General features: G+C 43.6%; 1 protein-coding gene across 2 annotated transcripts in view; it reads left to right on the top strand.

Moving 5' to 3' along the window:
• Nucleotides 1-16323, top strand: part of CSGALNACT1 (chondroitin sulfate N-acetylgalactosaminyltransferase 1) — a 342670-nt gene that overhangs the window by 44404 nt on the left and 281943 nt on the right. The window contains exon 1 of one of the 2 annotated variants that reach the window (XM_035003897.1): nt 12716-13507. The exons of the other annotated variant lie outside the window; for it this stretch is intronic. The gene's annotated coding sequence lies outside the window, so the exon portion shown is untranslated. Of the gene's footprint in view, nt 1-12715; nt 13508-16323 lie in introns of those variants that run through there. 2 annotated transcript variants of the gene reach the window in all.

Genomic DNA, 16323 nt, shown 5'->3' with positions numbered 1-16323 from the left:
TGTCTGTTACTTTGTTCACTTGCTTATTGTCTCCCCTCCCCCAACTAGAATATAACCCCTTGAGGGTAGGACCTTGCTTTCTTGTTTATCACTGTATTCTTGGTGTCCAGCATGGCGCCTGGCATAATACATAGGTAGAAAATGTTCCTTAAATGAGAATGAATTCTAATATCAAGAGGCATCGGGGGGTCACTCAATAACTTTTAAGTTCTAAGATCTAAAGAAGGGTTAACTTCTTTCCTGAAAAGATGTACCTGTCTCATTGTAAGCATTTAATCAGAATGTAGGGCAACATATGCTTTAATCCAGCCCTGGCCCTGTTTTCTGATCTTGCCCTCAGTATCTTCTAATTAATAATAATAATAATAAATCGACAGTACACGAACATGTATACAATAATAATCAGCTTAAAAGGGCCTTCACATACTTTATCTGATGTGATCCTTTTCTGTGGAATGGCTATGATTACGCACAGATCATGAAACAGGCATATAGAGTAGTAAAATACCATGGCCAAGTCCACATACATCTAAGACACAGAACTGGGATGGATATTGGGTGTCCTGTTTTGGGACATTAGGAAAGGTATGTGTGGGCATTAGACCTCTCCAGGATTAGGGAGCTCTTGCCACCTCTCCATGCAATGTTGAGGGCTAATGCCCTTTTCCCCTGAACTTCTGTGCTTTCTTGGTTTAAAACTCAGAGGGAGTGAATAGGATAGTGAGTAGAATTGGAGAAAGGATGGAGGGGTAAGGAGGAGGAAGTCTTTCTCACCTTTTGCCTTTCATATGGCCTCCTCTCTTTGGATGCAGTGCCAAGTCTTTGGCACGAATATAGCTGAGTACCTTTATTTTTTAAAAGATTTTGTTTATTTATTTGACAGAGAGGGTGAGAGAGCACAAGCAGGGGGAACGTTAGAGGGAGAGGGAGAAGCAGGCTTGATCCCAGGATGCTGGGATCGTGACCTGAGCTGAAGGCAGACGCTTAACCATTTGAGCCACCCAGGCGCCCCTAGCTGAGTACCTTTAATATAATGGTTCATATGTACCTTGTGGATGTGACCTTCCTAACTCACTGTTAACACTGGGTGGCGTGTTTTGTAGGTGAGGACTTGGAGGGGCTTGGCTTTATTTCATTCAATTGACTTGTAAAGGAAACCCGTCCTCCTCAGTGCATTCCTGGGAATGCCTTAATCCTGGTAGACCATGAGTTTCAGGAGAAGCTCCTAAAATCTGGAGTAGTTATTCATCAGTGGATCAGAATCAAAGAGCCTGACTAATAGAGATGAAAATATGTCCCCTTGACAGGACTCCCTTGTGACGGCTGCACCCTGTACCCTCAGGATGATGGGTGCTGAATTCCCAGTATGCTTCATAACTTAGATGCATGCGCTGTATGTGTTCCTTTGCGCGGAGGAAATATTGTGCTGTTCTACCATTAAAACATAAGAAATAAAACAGAGTAAGGAGATCAGTTACCTTGACCTCAGAACCAAACTAAACTGCCTCCCTGTGGTTCCACCTCACTTCAGTGACTCTTTAAATAGGAATAGTCTCCGTCTCTGATACCGTCTCCGTTACTGAGATGCTGTGCTGGTGGAGGTATCATACTTCCTGCTGCTGACCGATCCCACACGAGTGTCCTTATCTTAAATCGTGCGGCTGTAAGGAAATAATTGGTAAACTGGCTGGTGACGGAGGTGTTACTGAGTCCTGTAGTTCACGGAGCAGCTATTAATGGGGATTTAAACGTTGTAATTGGTTGTGCTTAATTGTACAGTGCTTTTGGACACAGAACTGCTTCACTTGTCAGCCAACAAGGATTTCCTGGCTTAAGTGCCAGTACCATCGACACTGTTGGTGTTCTCAAATCCTGTTTAACCTCACTTTTTTCTTGAGCTACCTTCTGGATTTCTCTGACTTGGGTGATTTTGGTCACTAGACCAGAAGGACAGTAGCCTCAGGTTGGTGGGACTGCTTGGCACCCGTCAGAGCTTCCCCACGGCCTCCCTCCTGTCCCTTTCTACACAGCCTTAGGCTTACAGTTTCCCCTTTGTGAAGTATTTTTAGCTAGAGGGCTGTCGTGTTGATTTTGCTCTGATAAGGGAAGTGAGGGCTCACGCACGAGGCCTGCACTTGGAGTCACATCCTGGGGGGACCCTGACCTCTAGAGGCACCTGGGGTGTGCCACCACAGACCTTTATTACTGCTATTTACTCTTTCACCATTAAAATGATTCCTCCTTTTCCCTCGTGGCCTGAGATGATAAAGAGGTTTTTCTGGATGCTTTGTGGACTTTGGCTTGGGAAGAGGCACTCCTTTCAACTTGATTCAGTGTCTTCCAGTGTCTGATTTTAGAGCTGGCATTTGTCACATTCTTGATTGCCCGTGTGGTGGCCTGACTGCTCCCAGAGGTGAACATCAGTCTCCACTGTGGTGGTTTTCCTTTTAGGAAGTAACGCTTCCTTTGAGGATGTTGAGGAAATTCTGTTGCCCACAACACAGATATGGATTGAGCCGGGCTCAGATGCACACAGCACATGGACAATGACTCTGTCCTTTTGTGAAATTCTTTTAGAGCTGTAAACAGAATTTTCGCTAATTTAAAGGAATTAAATGTTAAACTGGGGAGGGGTTGGTGGGTTCACTGACAGACAAAAGGGTATAAACAACTGTCTTCCGTGCCATGGCTGCCTTTGCAAGGGCTGTGTGTGATCGGGGAGAGATGAGAAATCTATTTTTAAATTAAAAAGAGAGTATTGGTGGTGCTTTGGAAAAATTCATCTAACCCCCAATGTAACAGGGGTCCAGAAGGGTGTGTGACTCAAATGCCCTGTTGCTTTTCTTGTCTCTTCTTTGGCAGCACATTCATTTATTGCCTTGTTTTTCCAGGGGCGGGGGCAGGCGGGGACAGAGGAGCGGGGGACAAGACTGTGAGAATGACCAAATGATTTGCCAATTAACCACTAAATGTGGCTGATTTGGGGGATTCTTATCCTTTCCTTTCTTCAAAACTTAAAAAAAAAAAAAAAAAAAATCTCCCTTGGCAATGTGGTGTGTTGGTTGTACTGAAGGCCGGAAGAATGAGTCCGACATCGGTGGTGCCCGTGGGAGCGGATGGCTGTTGGGGAAGAGTCAGATAGCCACACACTGCCCCCGAGGCCTCTGACAGCTGCTTGTGAGGTGAGGGAAGAAAAGCCAGTATCACCAGTATCGTCCTGGGAATGAGCAGTTGCCTAGAGCACACTGTGAGTTGTAGCTTTCCTTGAGGAGATCTAAAATTAGCTGTACTGAGTAGCTTTAGGTTTGGATATTGTGCATGGCTTGGCTTAGAATGTGTTTTGAGTAAATGAATCCGGTAATTTTGTGTCAACCAGTGAGCCTTGCAAGCCATGAGGATTCCTTGTATTTGGCTGAATTTTGTTTTCCTATGCAAGATGCTATGCATACAGTAGCAATCAATCCTTGTTACCTGAGGTTTAGGAGAGGTAAGCCCCTTCTTATGATGTAACAACCTTGAGCAAGCTACTTCTGGGTGTTCCTGACTTGGGTGATTTTGGTCAGTAGACCAGAAGGGCAGTAGCATCATGTTGCCCAGACCCCTTGGTGCTGGTCAGAGCTCTTCCGTGGCCTTCTCCTGCCCCTTTCTACAGATCCTTAGGGTTATAAGTTTCCCTTTGGGAACGATTTTTAGCTCAAAGAATGTTCATGGTGTTGATTTTGATCAGCTAAAATATGGAGGGAAGTGAGAACACACCAGGAAGGGGGCTGAGGAGGGTGAGGGTGAGAAGGGGGCAGGAGAGGGATCCTAGTCCTTGCTCTGGTTTAAGTGGGGGCTATTGCAGGGCTGGGCTACATTTACTCTCTTTACAGGAGACCCTAAAACCCAGTGCTTTTCCTTCTCGACCAGAACTATGACAGCTCAGTCCTTGTCCAGAAGGAGCCATCAATGTGGCACACAAGGTTTTGACTTGGGTCTTGAGGATTTGGTCTGGTGGGGGACACATGGGGCTGGGGGAGGCGTGAGAGAGGATGTGCATCCAGGTGGACTAGATAGTATATGCCAAGGTGCAGGATGGGAAATCCCAGGGGAATACAGGGCACAACCAGGGGCTCAGTTTGGCTGGAGGGTTTGGAGTGTGAAAGGGAGAGGTGGGGAGGAGGGAAAGGAGTGGGAAGCAGATACGGGTTAAAGAGTTTGGACTTTATTCAGGTAACAGAGATCCAGTGAAGACTTTGGTGAAGGGTGTGATATGATCAGAGCTTCACTTTTGGGAGACTAATCTTGTAGTGGGTGGTGGTAAGGAGGGATTTCTATCAGGACACTATGGTAACGATCTAAGCAGTATTTATGATGACATATAAAGCAGCTATGAAACCAGTCAGATGTTTTGCCAGAGCTACAAGAATCTCAGTTCCTACAGGAAATAATTTCTCAAGTAGAGGAGCAATTTAGGGATGACATACAATAAGAATTTTCGTTAATGAATTGACAAAGCTTCTTCAAGATTAGCATGTCTGTGGAGATTGGTTTGTGCAATGTCTGTTAGTTTGTTGTGTTTGATATTGTTGTCTTGTAGTTAAACGCATGTACTCTGGAGCCAGGCTGCTTGGATTTAAAGCCCAGCCTCACCATTTATTAGCCAATAGACCTTGGGTAAATTACCTAACCTCTCTGTGCCTCCATGCCTTCCACCTACAATGTGCTTCATAAGGGTTAATGCCATCATTACCATTGTCATTAGCATCAATTATTTCTACCAGATTGTCTTACTTCACAGAGTTAGAGGATCTTTTCAGGATCCTAAGTATAGTTATATACCAAGACCTCCTTAGGACTTGCATTTGGCTGAGAGTGCAGACCCCTCCGCCACCACTGCATGATTTTGAACTCTGAAGGGCTTATTTTCTTAACAAGAAGACTAGAGGTAGAGTTGCTGACATTGCCTTGGTGTCTTAAGGATGTCGAGTAATTGAGATTCTCTTGGTTTCCTTCCTTCATGGGCTCAAGATGGCTGCTGCAGCTCCAGCCATCATATCTGTCAGACTGAAGGAAAAAGGATAAAGGGTAGAAGGTCAAAAGGGTACCTGCCAGTTGGATAAGCTCTTTTTTAAATTCCTTCTTAGAAATCCAGCCTAAGGACTTCCATCAACATCTTATTGGCCATCTCTCTTCCAGGGATGTGGAAAAGGTAATTTTCCCCAGATACTTTGCCTCCCTCAAAAATACAGATGTTCTGTTACAAAGAAAAAAAAGAGAAGGATGGATATTGTATGGGTGGCTAGCAGTCTCTGCCACAGTGGGAGCTCATTGTAAGAAAGCCACCTCAAGGGTTTCAAAGAATTTTGTCTATTTCTAGCAATTGGATTGCCTTCTTCCAGAGCAACAGCTTCTGGTAGTCTAGTCATTTAAGTTTTTAGCATGTGTTCAGTTTTTGCCATTAGCAATTTTGTTCAAGAAAGAAAAGATGATTACAGAAAAATATGGGAACATACTATGTTTTAAGCTCAATTAGTTGTCAGTACATGTGAGGGCGGATTCTTAGTTTACCCCTAAAGATACATTCTGTGGGTCACATAATAGGTGCTCCCCAAGCACCTATTATGTGAGGTGGTGACGAAGCCTCTGTCATACATCCATATCGGGTCTATTGTATTGTTATCTGTAGACAGATCGACAGTAGTATAAAAACACTACAGATATCAGTCAAGAGGTGCAGAGAAGGAAGGTAATTAGCCTGATTCTGTAGGAAAAAAAAATTTCCAGGCAAGGTATGTACATAAGGAAGGACCATGGCAACAAGTTATAATGATTTGCTTAACCTCAGGTCAGAGTCAAAGTTGAAAGCCAAACCATGAGCACTATCTAATAAGATCTTACAAGTAAGAGGTTTAGGATCTAGGTCCAGATTTGCAGTAAATGATTTATATAATAAAAAAATAACTTTTCTGTGCCTTATTTCTTATTTTAAAGTAAGAAATAATACCTAAGTTTTTGTTTTAATTGCGGCAAAATACACATAACATCAAATTTTCCATTTTCACCAGTTTTAAGTATATAGTTGCAATCCGTTTCCAGAACCCTTCTTCATCTTGCAAAATTGAAACTCTGTACTCATTAAACAATAGCTTCTCATTCCCCTTCTCTGGCAACCCCTGGCAATCATCATTCTATTTTGTTTCTATGAATTTGACTACTTTAGAAACCTCATATAAGTAGAATCATACAGTAGTTGTTCATTTCACTTAGCATAGTGTCTTCAAGCTTCATCTACATTATAGCATATTAACTTTTTTTAAAGGATTAAAAGAATTTCCTTTAAAGACTGGTAATATTCCATCCCAATGTATGTACCACATTTTGTTTATCTCCTCATTGTTGATGGACAGTTGGGTTGCTTCCACCTTTTAGCTATTACAAATAATGCTACTGTGAATGTGAATATACAGATATTTCTTTAAGACCTTGCTTTCAATTCTTTAGGGTACCTATCCAGAAGTGGAATTGCTGGAGCATATGACAATTAAAAAAAATTTTTTTTGAGGAACAGCCATACTGTTTTCCACAGCAGCTACATCATTTTACTTTCCCACCAGCAACGCACAAGGGTTCCAGTTTCTCCATATCCTCCCCAACATGTATTGTTTCCTGAGGTTTTGTTTTGTTTTGTTTTTTGTTTATTTACTGTTTTTTTTTTTTTCTGGATAGTAGCCATCCTGATAGGTGTGAGGTACGTACCTAAGTTTTATTTTATTTTTTTATTTTATTATTTTTTAAAGACTTTATTTATTTGACAGAAGGAGAGAGAGAGCACAAGCAAGGGGGAGTGGGAGAGGGAGAAGCAGGTTCCCTGCTGAACAATGAGCTCAATGCTGGACTCAATCCCAGGACCCTGAGATCATGACCCGAGCTGAAAGAAGATGCTTAACCTACTGAACCACCCAGGCGCCCCTTACCTAAGTTTTAAAGGAGTCCCAACAGTGCCTCCAGATTGACCTCTTCTGGAATCACTGCTCCCTCACTCAATCCTTGTTTCTCTTTGGGCGAGTTACTGAGCCTGTGAGCCTCAATTTCATTTTCTGTCCAATGTAGATGTCCGTACGGGAGGGTTGTATGAATGTTGTTGAGATTATGCCCTATGCTACGTGCCTATTCCAGTATTTTTATTGCCGTGGAAAACTTAAAGGCATTAACAGAGTACATTATTGTTAATATTCCCATTATCCCTGGCTGTAGGTTTTCTCCTACATTCTAATAAAAAACATGATGTTTCCAAAGTGTTAGGGTAGAGAGAGCATTGGTCTTGGAGCCAGCAGGCAGGGAACTGAATTTCCATTTTCCCACTTTTTAGCTGAGGGACCTTGGACAAATATCTGGGTCTTACTTTCTTTATCTGAAAACAAAAAAAAAAAGATGGCATGACTGTGGACACCTCATGGGACTTCTCTTTCACAACTGCCTCCCCCTGGCCCCTCCCAACAACCTAGAGGTTTTCCCTGCCAGCTTTACTGAGATTTTATTGACATATAACACATGTACGTTTAAGGTGTGCAATGTGCTGACTTGATACACATATCTATTGCAAAATGATCACCACAGTAACGTTAGCTAACATCGCCGTCCCCTCAGATAATTACCTTTTTTATGCATGTGGTTATAACGTTTAAGGTCTAAGTCTGTAAGACAGTATTGTTAATTATACTCACCATTGTGCACATTAGATCCCTGGAATTTATTCATCATGTAGCTGGGAGTTTGTACCCTTTGAGCAATGTCTCCCTGTTTCACACACCCTCTAGCCCCTAGCAACCACCATTCTACTCTGTTTCTGTGAGTTCAGCTCTTTTAGATTCCACATACAAGTGAGAACATAAGGGATTTGTCTTTGCCTGGTTTATCTTACCTAACATAGTATCCTCAAAGTCCGTGCATATTGTCACAAATGGCAGAATTTCCTTCTTTGTTAATGGCTGAGTGATATTGCATTGCAATTATACACCAGGTTTTCTTTATCCATTCGTCTTTCAGTGGCTGCTCGGGTTGTTTCTGCGTCTTGGCTACTGTGAGTAATGCTGCAGTGAACATGGGAGTGCAGATATGTCTTTGAGATAGTGTTCTCATTTCCTTTGGATACACCCAGAAGTGGGATTCTAATAGCCTACATTTGGCTGCCGCCTTATAACTTCTGACTCACTATTCGCCGCCTGAAGTTCAAGCTTTCCTACGAACTGCTCTGACCCCTCTCACTGTGAATTTCTAATTGCGAAGTCTGGAGATGTGCTGGGCCTCCATCTTCCTGGACTCTTTTGCTGCGTTTGACTGTCCATGCAGGACTACTTCATTCTTGACCTTCCTCGTTGGTTCCTAGGATCCCACTTCCCTTTGATTTTCCTTTCTGTTTAGATAGTTCTCTCTCAGTATCCTTCTAATTCTCTTTCCTCTCTCCAGGGTAAGGCATCCCCCTCCACATATTTTCTGATGACCCTCGAATCTCTATTTCCAGACCTTCTTTTCTGAACTCCAGACTCCTGGATACATCTCTTTCTTGAGCTCCTTGAAGTCAGCATACCCAAAGTGAGCTCCTTACCTCCCACTCCACTCAGTCCCATCAAGGTCCTCGAAGCAGCTGGGCCCACAGTGTGGTGCTTGTTGGTGTCCCATTCCCAGGAGTGCTGGTGCTGCTCACTCTCTGATGCCCCACCCCTACCCCTGTTGCACTTGGCTCAGTCTCCAGATTTTCCTGACCATCACTCTTGCTCTTCCTTCTGTTCCCCTTCTGCCCTGCCCTTCATGCCTACTTGCCTTGCAAGGATATGGCCACCCCCCCCACCCGATCTGGTTCACAGTCCTGTCTGGATCCCCTCCCTGCCATTACCATTCCTCCACCTGAAGTCCACACTGGGGCTCAGTCCCACCATTCACGGTATACCAAGGCCAGAGATCTGGGTATCTTTCTGGACTCCTCCTCACTCCTTTCCCTTGGCACCTAGAGCTAAGGGCCACTAAGACTGAAACTGCTTCTGTGTGGCTCCCAAGTCCTCCCCTCCTCCACGCCTTCGCCACCAGTTTTCTCGTTCGGGCTATGGTCATCTCTCTTTGCTGCTATTGCCTTCACCGCATATTTAGTTGCTTTGTCTCCATCCTTGCCTCCTCCTGGCCATCCTCTACTCTACTGCTAGATCCTACAGTGCTGATGCTCTGAGCTGCTTAAAACTCGCACATCCCTTGATGTGGGATCAAGGACCAATTCCTATGAATGGCACACATAAGCCCTCTGTGGTCTGTTCACGCCATCTTCATCGCCTGCCTCTCAAGCCCCTGCACTTTTGAGCTACACCAAACCACTCAGGGTTGCTTTTCATGTTTGTATTCATTTGCATGCACTGTCTTCTGCCTTTCTCTCTACCTTGTTTTGCTAGAAAATTCCCACGCATCATTTGAGACTCAGCTCCATCATAGTGCTCTCTGTCATGATGAGAGCAGCTAACATTTGCATGTGCTTGCTGTGTGCTAGTCACTGCTCTAAACACTACACGAATTTGTGGAGTCCTCCCAACAACCCTCTTGTGGTACCTGGAGGGCAGGCACCATTATGATCATCCTCATTTTACAGTTGGGAAATGGAGGCACAGAGAGGTTAAGTGTCTAATGCAGGGTCACACAGCTAGCAAATGGGAAGCTGGGATCTGAAGGCAGGCAGTCTCATTCTGGACTTTGGGCTCCTCACCCCTGGAGCAGCCCCGTCTATCTTAGGCAGAGGTGGCCATTTCCTCCTTGTGCTGCCCTGCCCTCACCTGCCTCAAATACAGCTCTATCATGGCCCCTTGGGGAGACCTGCCTTTAAGTCATGCTCAGATTCCTGGTGCGGGGGACCCCGACTCACCCATTTATGTATCCCCATCGCCCCGTGGTACATACTCATCAAAATTCTTCTGAAGAGTAACTGAAGGAATATGATGAATATTAGTTGAATGAATGGTTAGTGAGAACCTTTTTAAGGGGTTGGCCAACTGTGGGCAAATCTGGCCTGCTGTCTGTTTTTGCACTATGCACAAGCTAAGAATGGCTTTTGCAGATGCATATTTGCAATCGATCTGATGATAGGGAGTGCTAATTCTAAACTCAATTAAATAAAATGTTATCCCTCCCAAAAGAATTCTGTCCTTCCTCATTAGATCTAGGTTTTACTCAATTGTTGTTACTGTCTTTTGAATTTTGTCAATAACAAATTTGAGGAAATGTGTGCGTTCTCTTATTATGTAAGTACTTACAGGACATCCTCATTTGTGCCCCTTGGCTCACAAACCCTAAAATATTTACTCCTTTACTAGAAAAATGTGCCCCCTGCTCAAAGTGCTGTTTACATAACAATGTTACTGTTATTGTTACAGTATGATGTAGGGATTAAAAAATGTAGGATGTTCTGGGCACATGCGTCTGATTAGATGGGGTAAAGCTTGCGAAGCCTTGGGAGTAAGGGCTAAACAAATGTTCTTTTTCTCTTTTCTATTCCTAGACCTAATTTAGGGTAACACATTGTTGGTTGGTTTGAGGGTAGGTGACTTAAAAAATATGACACACAGTGTCTTGCTTTACTGGGTGACCCTGGGGGTTAGTCAGTGGTGTCTAGGGCAGATTGTATACAGTTGAAATTGGAGACAGACCCTTTTTTACACTTTTAGAGCCCCACATTCCTGATGACAGTGACCTGGACTGCAGGACATCTAATTGTTTATGAGGCCTTGGACAAAGGCAAAACTCAGCAGGAGCCAAAAGGAATCTTTTCCACACGTTTTTTAAAAAAAGACTATTTATAGGCTTATGTCTACATATATATTTTTGCTACTGGTCTTAGAACTTTAAAGTCTTTAAAAATTTATATTCAGAGTGTTTTTCTGTTCATTTTTCATTTTATTAAGAAGAAACTATAAATAAAACTTAACAATGTCATCGTTTTTCATTAGCACTAATGGCTTTGTGACAGGATGAAAGCTCACGCAGCGTAATGTTTGATTTTTTTTCTTCCTCAGATGCCGTTGGGCTAGATCATTTAGAAATATTACAAAATCTTCTGTGCTGAAGGAGAAAGCTTTTGACTCCAAATTAAAAAAACAACAACAACAAAACAAGACATGTGCATTACATCAAATGAAACCTTTGTAACTTTTGGAAGCTTTTCTACATCACATAAATTCCTTTGTCTTCACGTTGTTGTTTCTCTTCTATTCACAATCTCTGCCCCTAGCTGCAGTGTAGCCTCCAGAATAATGATAGAACTCTAAGAGCCCGTGTTCTTATTTCCTTATACTTCAAATTTACCTTGAATTAAAATCTGCATTTCTTAGGTTATTATTCTGGAGCCAATTGTACAGTTATTTTAATAGGAACATTTTAGGCCTGTATGGGTCCAACCACATTGTTTACAAGGAAGAAAGTGGGGCCAGGAGAGAGATTAACAAATACACTCATGGTCATAGGAGTAGGTAGTGGCAGAGCAAAGACAAGAGCCCAGACAAGATCCACTTGCTAAAATTTCCTAGCTGAATTTTTTCCCTTTTGTAATTTTTCAGGGATGAAATCATCCAGAAACTTGAGTGGAAAGAAATAACAAGAGTCCAAATTCTTATTTTTAAAATTAAGTTGTTAGGATTTAAGTTATTTCCGATTCTGTAGACATTTAAAATTGAGTCCCTGGGTTCAGGAAAATAATAACAAGGTACTTTGAAAATGTACTGAATTTCACATCAATGTTACTAGAGACAGATTTTCTCAGGAATTGACACCAAGTCAAGTTCGCGGTGGTAGGTGATGTCGAAATACTAGACCCTTGGCATCTAAGTTCAAAGCGAGACGGGATTTCTGTGTCAGCTAGCGGGCTCCTCAGCCTTGGTCTCCCAGGCTTGTCAGATGGGAGGGGCCTGGGCTGTTTGGCAGATGCTGTGCACCTGGCTGCCATCTTTGCCTCACAAACTCTTGGGGACTTTTTGCGTTTGTGCAGTGGATCATTTTAGAAAATAACCTGTAATTCTGTGCCTTTGCCTGTGTCTGCTGTTTTATTAATGTTTTTTTTCTTAAGACAGCTGCCTGCATTTGCTTAAGGGCAGATTGGGAAGGAGCTGAGTAACTGTACAAGGGCTCAGAAGCACTCATTAGGGTGGTCATCACTTCCAGCCGTTTACTTAACATTTAAGGAAACCCCTACCTTTTCCCTTTCTAGAAGACATCATGGACACTAACCGAATATATGTACAAATCCAGTGCCTGTCCCCCTGGGAAAGCCATCGTATTTGCCAGTCCCGGCTCCAATCCCAGGTCAACACCACCATGATCTTTGTTATATCCGGTTATCTCTGTTCTTTTTTTTTTTTTTTTAACTTTTTAACTTTCTGAAAAATTAACTATGAGAGTTGTGCTTTCTAAGGTTTGCCATTAAGGATAATTCGGTGATTTCATTTGGAACGTAAGACCTGAAATGGGGGCAGATCTCTCTACAAAACAAGAAGTATCAAGTGAGTGTAGACGCTAATACTGTACTTACTGCCCATATGTGGGTAGTTGCCAAAAGTATCATAATCACTTTCTGGAACACTGTGTTCTGACTCTAGTTTGTACATCTGTTGTATCTTTCTAGCCAAAAGGAAGTGGAGAGTTGTGAAAATATCAGGCGAGTTTGGGGCCAGTTGGATAGTTATTTCAAGTCACAAGTTTACTTTCACCTGATTAACCTACTCCCTTAATGGTATACGGTTGCTCCTAGAAATATTTTAAATGTAAACATTTATTGAGAACCTCAGCGTATGTGCTCACATTGTTACTGAGTGCAAGGTGGGATAGGTAGCAAATGCCAGTAGAGCTTGGCTGGTCCCCATGAGAGCTGGGGTCAGATGGAGGTGAAGTCTGGGTGATCGGGGCTGGGGCCGCCATCAGGCCATTGCGTGGGCTGGTATCAAACATGGTTGATTACACACAGGTAAGAACTAAAGACCTAGATGTGAGTGAACAGGGACTCCCCGCGGGAAAATGTAGTTCCAAAGACAGTCTCGGGTAGGGGCCTGAGTCAGTTGAGCAGACATCAGGTAAGGCATGATCCAGACTGAAACTGTGAGAACGGGCTGCATTCGTCATGGCCCATTCAAACAGAAGGCTTTTAATACCAGGACTTGGTTACAAAAGTCTTTGGAAGATCTGGCAGCCAAGTAGGGGATGATGAGGTCACCCAGAGATTAGCAATAGCAGGAAATCACTATCATCCCTGAGGCTGGTGGAACAAAGAGAAGGGGATTGTTTTTTATCAGAGACCAAGAGCTGGGTCTCCATGCAGGCTCCTAGAAGCAGCCGGGACCATGGAGGGAGGCCTATCTGGTGGGAGCTGGAGCTGTGGAGAAGACAAAGCCACTGCTGGAGATACCGTCCAAAGCAGAGAGAGGAAAGGGAAGAAACACTCTGGCTTCTTCCTCTCTCCCATCCTCCAATCTTCTATTTAAACCTTGCTCGAGCCAGTTGGCAAGTGAGTATGGAAAAGATAGTTTGCAAGGGAAGGGCAGGGAATGGATCAAATTACAAACAGGCACATGACCAGCTTGTGGACAAGAGCCTGGGGCAGGGTTGGAGGGAGACTCAGGGCTGGCAAGTTTTGAGCTGACAAGAGGCTGCAAGCCTAATAGATGCTAATAGCGCAGCAGAACAAGCCTTCTGTGAAGGCTCAGAGGGCCCAGAGTGTCAGACTCATCTGATTTTCCCATGCTTGAGCCCAAGAGTCTTTCTTGTGTGAGGTGACTGCGCTCCCTCTCTGGCCCATTGCAAGCTCAGCCAGACTTGGGGGAGGTGGCGCCTTTTCAGGATGCGGGCTTTCTTTGTTGGATTCTTGTGGCCATGTGAAGGCTCAGCAGCTGGCCTTTGACCAGGGATCCCAAAACATCTCTTTAAGTGGCCGGAGCTCTTGGGATGAGTGATGAGGAGTCATGGCCACGAGTACTAAAAGAAAGAAAAGTTCTGTATGCAAAGATCCTTTTAGGCCTGTTCCAGGTGGCCTCAGAGGCACCACTTTACTGAGGTAGTCTTATAAATTCTCAGCCATGATTTTGGGCATCTTCTGGTCTCTGTCCCCCTTCCATTTAATCATTCTTATTATCATCATCACCATCTCCAGTGTCTTCATCCCAGACATGGAGCTCACTGTAGGTAGGACATCATGTTACCTGCATTGCAGAGAAGGGATGAGTTCAGCTACTTGTAACTATGGTGAATTATCCCTTATTGAACAATGAACATACACCAGGCACTGTGCAAAGTGCTTTATGAACAGTTGCATGGTGGTGCTCAAACTTCAGTGTGACACCAACAGGGCTTGTTTAAGATGCAGGGTAGTTTCCCTTCCTTACAGCTACCCATCCGTTTCTGATACGGCGGGTCCACTCTGGTCCCCAAGGATTCGCATTTCTCACTAGTTTCCAGATGACGCTGATGCTGCTCATCCTGGGACGCACTTTGAGAACCACTGCATTGTGCCTTGGCTCTTCACAAAGTTATGGGCAGGTCTTGTATTCTCCATCCTACAGCCGAGGAACCGGCGCTAAAGAAGTCACGTCATTAGTTCAAGGCTACATGGCTGGGAGGCAGTAGAGGGAGGTCATCATTTGGGTCAGCTCTTGGTGGCCCCCCTAGGCCTCTCAGAGCTGGCATGGCCCATCATTAGGGCTTTCCCTGAGGCTGGTGGAACAAAGAGAGGGGGTTTGCTTTCGGGCTTTGGGGCAGCAAGCCTGAATGGCTGCCACCCAGTGGTCCAGGCCATTGATCACCTGTGAAATTTGTCATTTGGTCTTAACAGCCCTAGTGGATTTCTTTCTTAAATGTTATTCTGTGGTGAAAGTGAATTGGTGGGTTACATTTTTTAAAAAAATTGGGTCCAGTTTGGGTTGGTTAGTAGATTTTACCTTTTGGTACAAAATGCTAGCTGAAGCGGGCTGGGTTGTCTGAGGCAGCGAGACCTGGAAGCCCCACTCGGTAGCCTTCAGGGAGGGATCCCCCGCATGACCAGCTGCCCTCTCTGCTGGGAGAGAACCTGCACTCACCATCTGCAGTGTGGGGGATTAGCCACGAGGCTAAGACCTCTTTCCCTTACCTCAGGATGTGGCCTGTTGCCCTATTTTGTTTCACAATAAACCGAGGATCTTTTTAATAAACTCAGTCTCCCGTACTGATGAATCCTGTGGTCATCCCCAGGGACTTGCACAGGGCGGTTAGCTCAGACGCTTCACCAGCAAACTCTACTTAACTTCTCGAGTCACCATTGAGCAAAGCAGGCCACAGGAAGGCCCAGGGCTTGAAGGACAAAAAGGGTGAGATAGGGAGCATAACACACCATCTCCTTTCCTACTGGATTTGAATAACATATTAGTTATTAATTCAGAGTGTCTTTATTGTTCCATCTGCAAACTGCAAATGTGAATTCCAGCCATGTATTTTTAAACAGTTCTATTATGATCAAACAAATTTGAATATCTCTTGCAGTTTATTGCAAGTGGGCTTTGCTTATAAGGAAACAGCTGTTTTATATATGGTTTCTATTTTTTTCATTTTGGTAAACTGTAGCCACATTCTGAGTTAGGAGAAATGCGAGCTGTTTATACTATTTAATAGTTCTATATGTCATCCTTGCAGTTGCTTCCATCATGTTTCCTTTGCAGAAATAATGAGTTAAGGACCATAGTAGAGAAATCTATGCCCTGGGACCTGGACTAGACTAGAGGAATTGATGAATTTATAACAATATAGATAACTAATCTGGGTAATAAAGATTTAAAAACAGCTTCAGTTGGCTATAAATGCAATTAATGCTGCCTCCTGGAAAGAAAGGATGTAAAATTATATTTTCTGTTACTTTAGAAATTGATTCCAAAAGTATTCCTGTATTAATTGCCCATCAACATTAAGCCATCGATTAGAAAATAACTGCTTGTGACCTTTTTTTTTTGAAACATAGTTTTATTCAGATTCTAGTAAATATGTACCTGCAGTTTTCTGGTTGTCTCTCAAATGTAGCATTGTGTTTTGTCTAATGGGTTTAATACATAGAAAATTCTCACCGTCTTTCTTGTAGAATTTTTAAGTAGAAGCCAGAGTCTTCTGTGGTCCTGTGTATCAGTTATTTATTGCTGCATAGTAAACTTCCCCAAAACATAGTGGCTCAAAATAGCAACAGTCATTTATTGAGTCCAGAGATAGGCACTTTGGGCCGAGCTTGGCATGGAAAGCATGTGCATCATGCACGTTAGCTGGGGCCATTCAAGGGCAGGGGGCAGTTGGGGAATGTGGGGTGGAGTG

Source organism: Mirounga leonina, unplaced genomic scaffold (genome assembly GCF_011800145.1).
Source record: "Mirounga leonina isolate KUSES-001 unplaced genomic scaffold, KU_Mleo_1.0 Mir_128, whole genome shotgun sequence".
NCBI classification, from domain to species: Eukaryota; Metazoa; Chordata; class Mammalia; order Carnivora; family Phocidae; genus Mirounga; species Mirounga leonina.
Note: the sequence above shows the minus strand (reverse complement) of the source record. Positions and strands in the feature narration are given on the sequence as shown.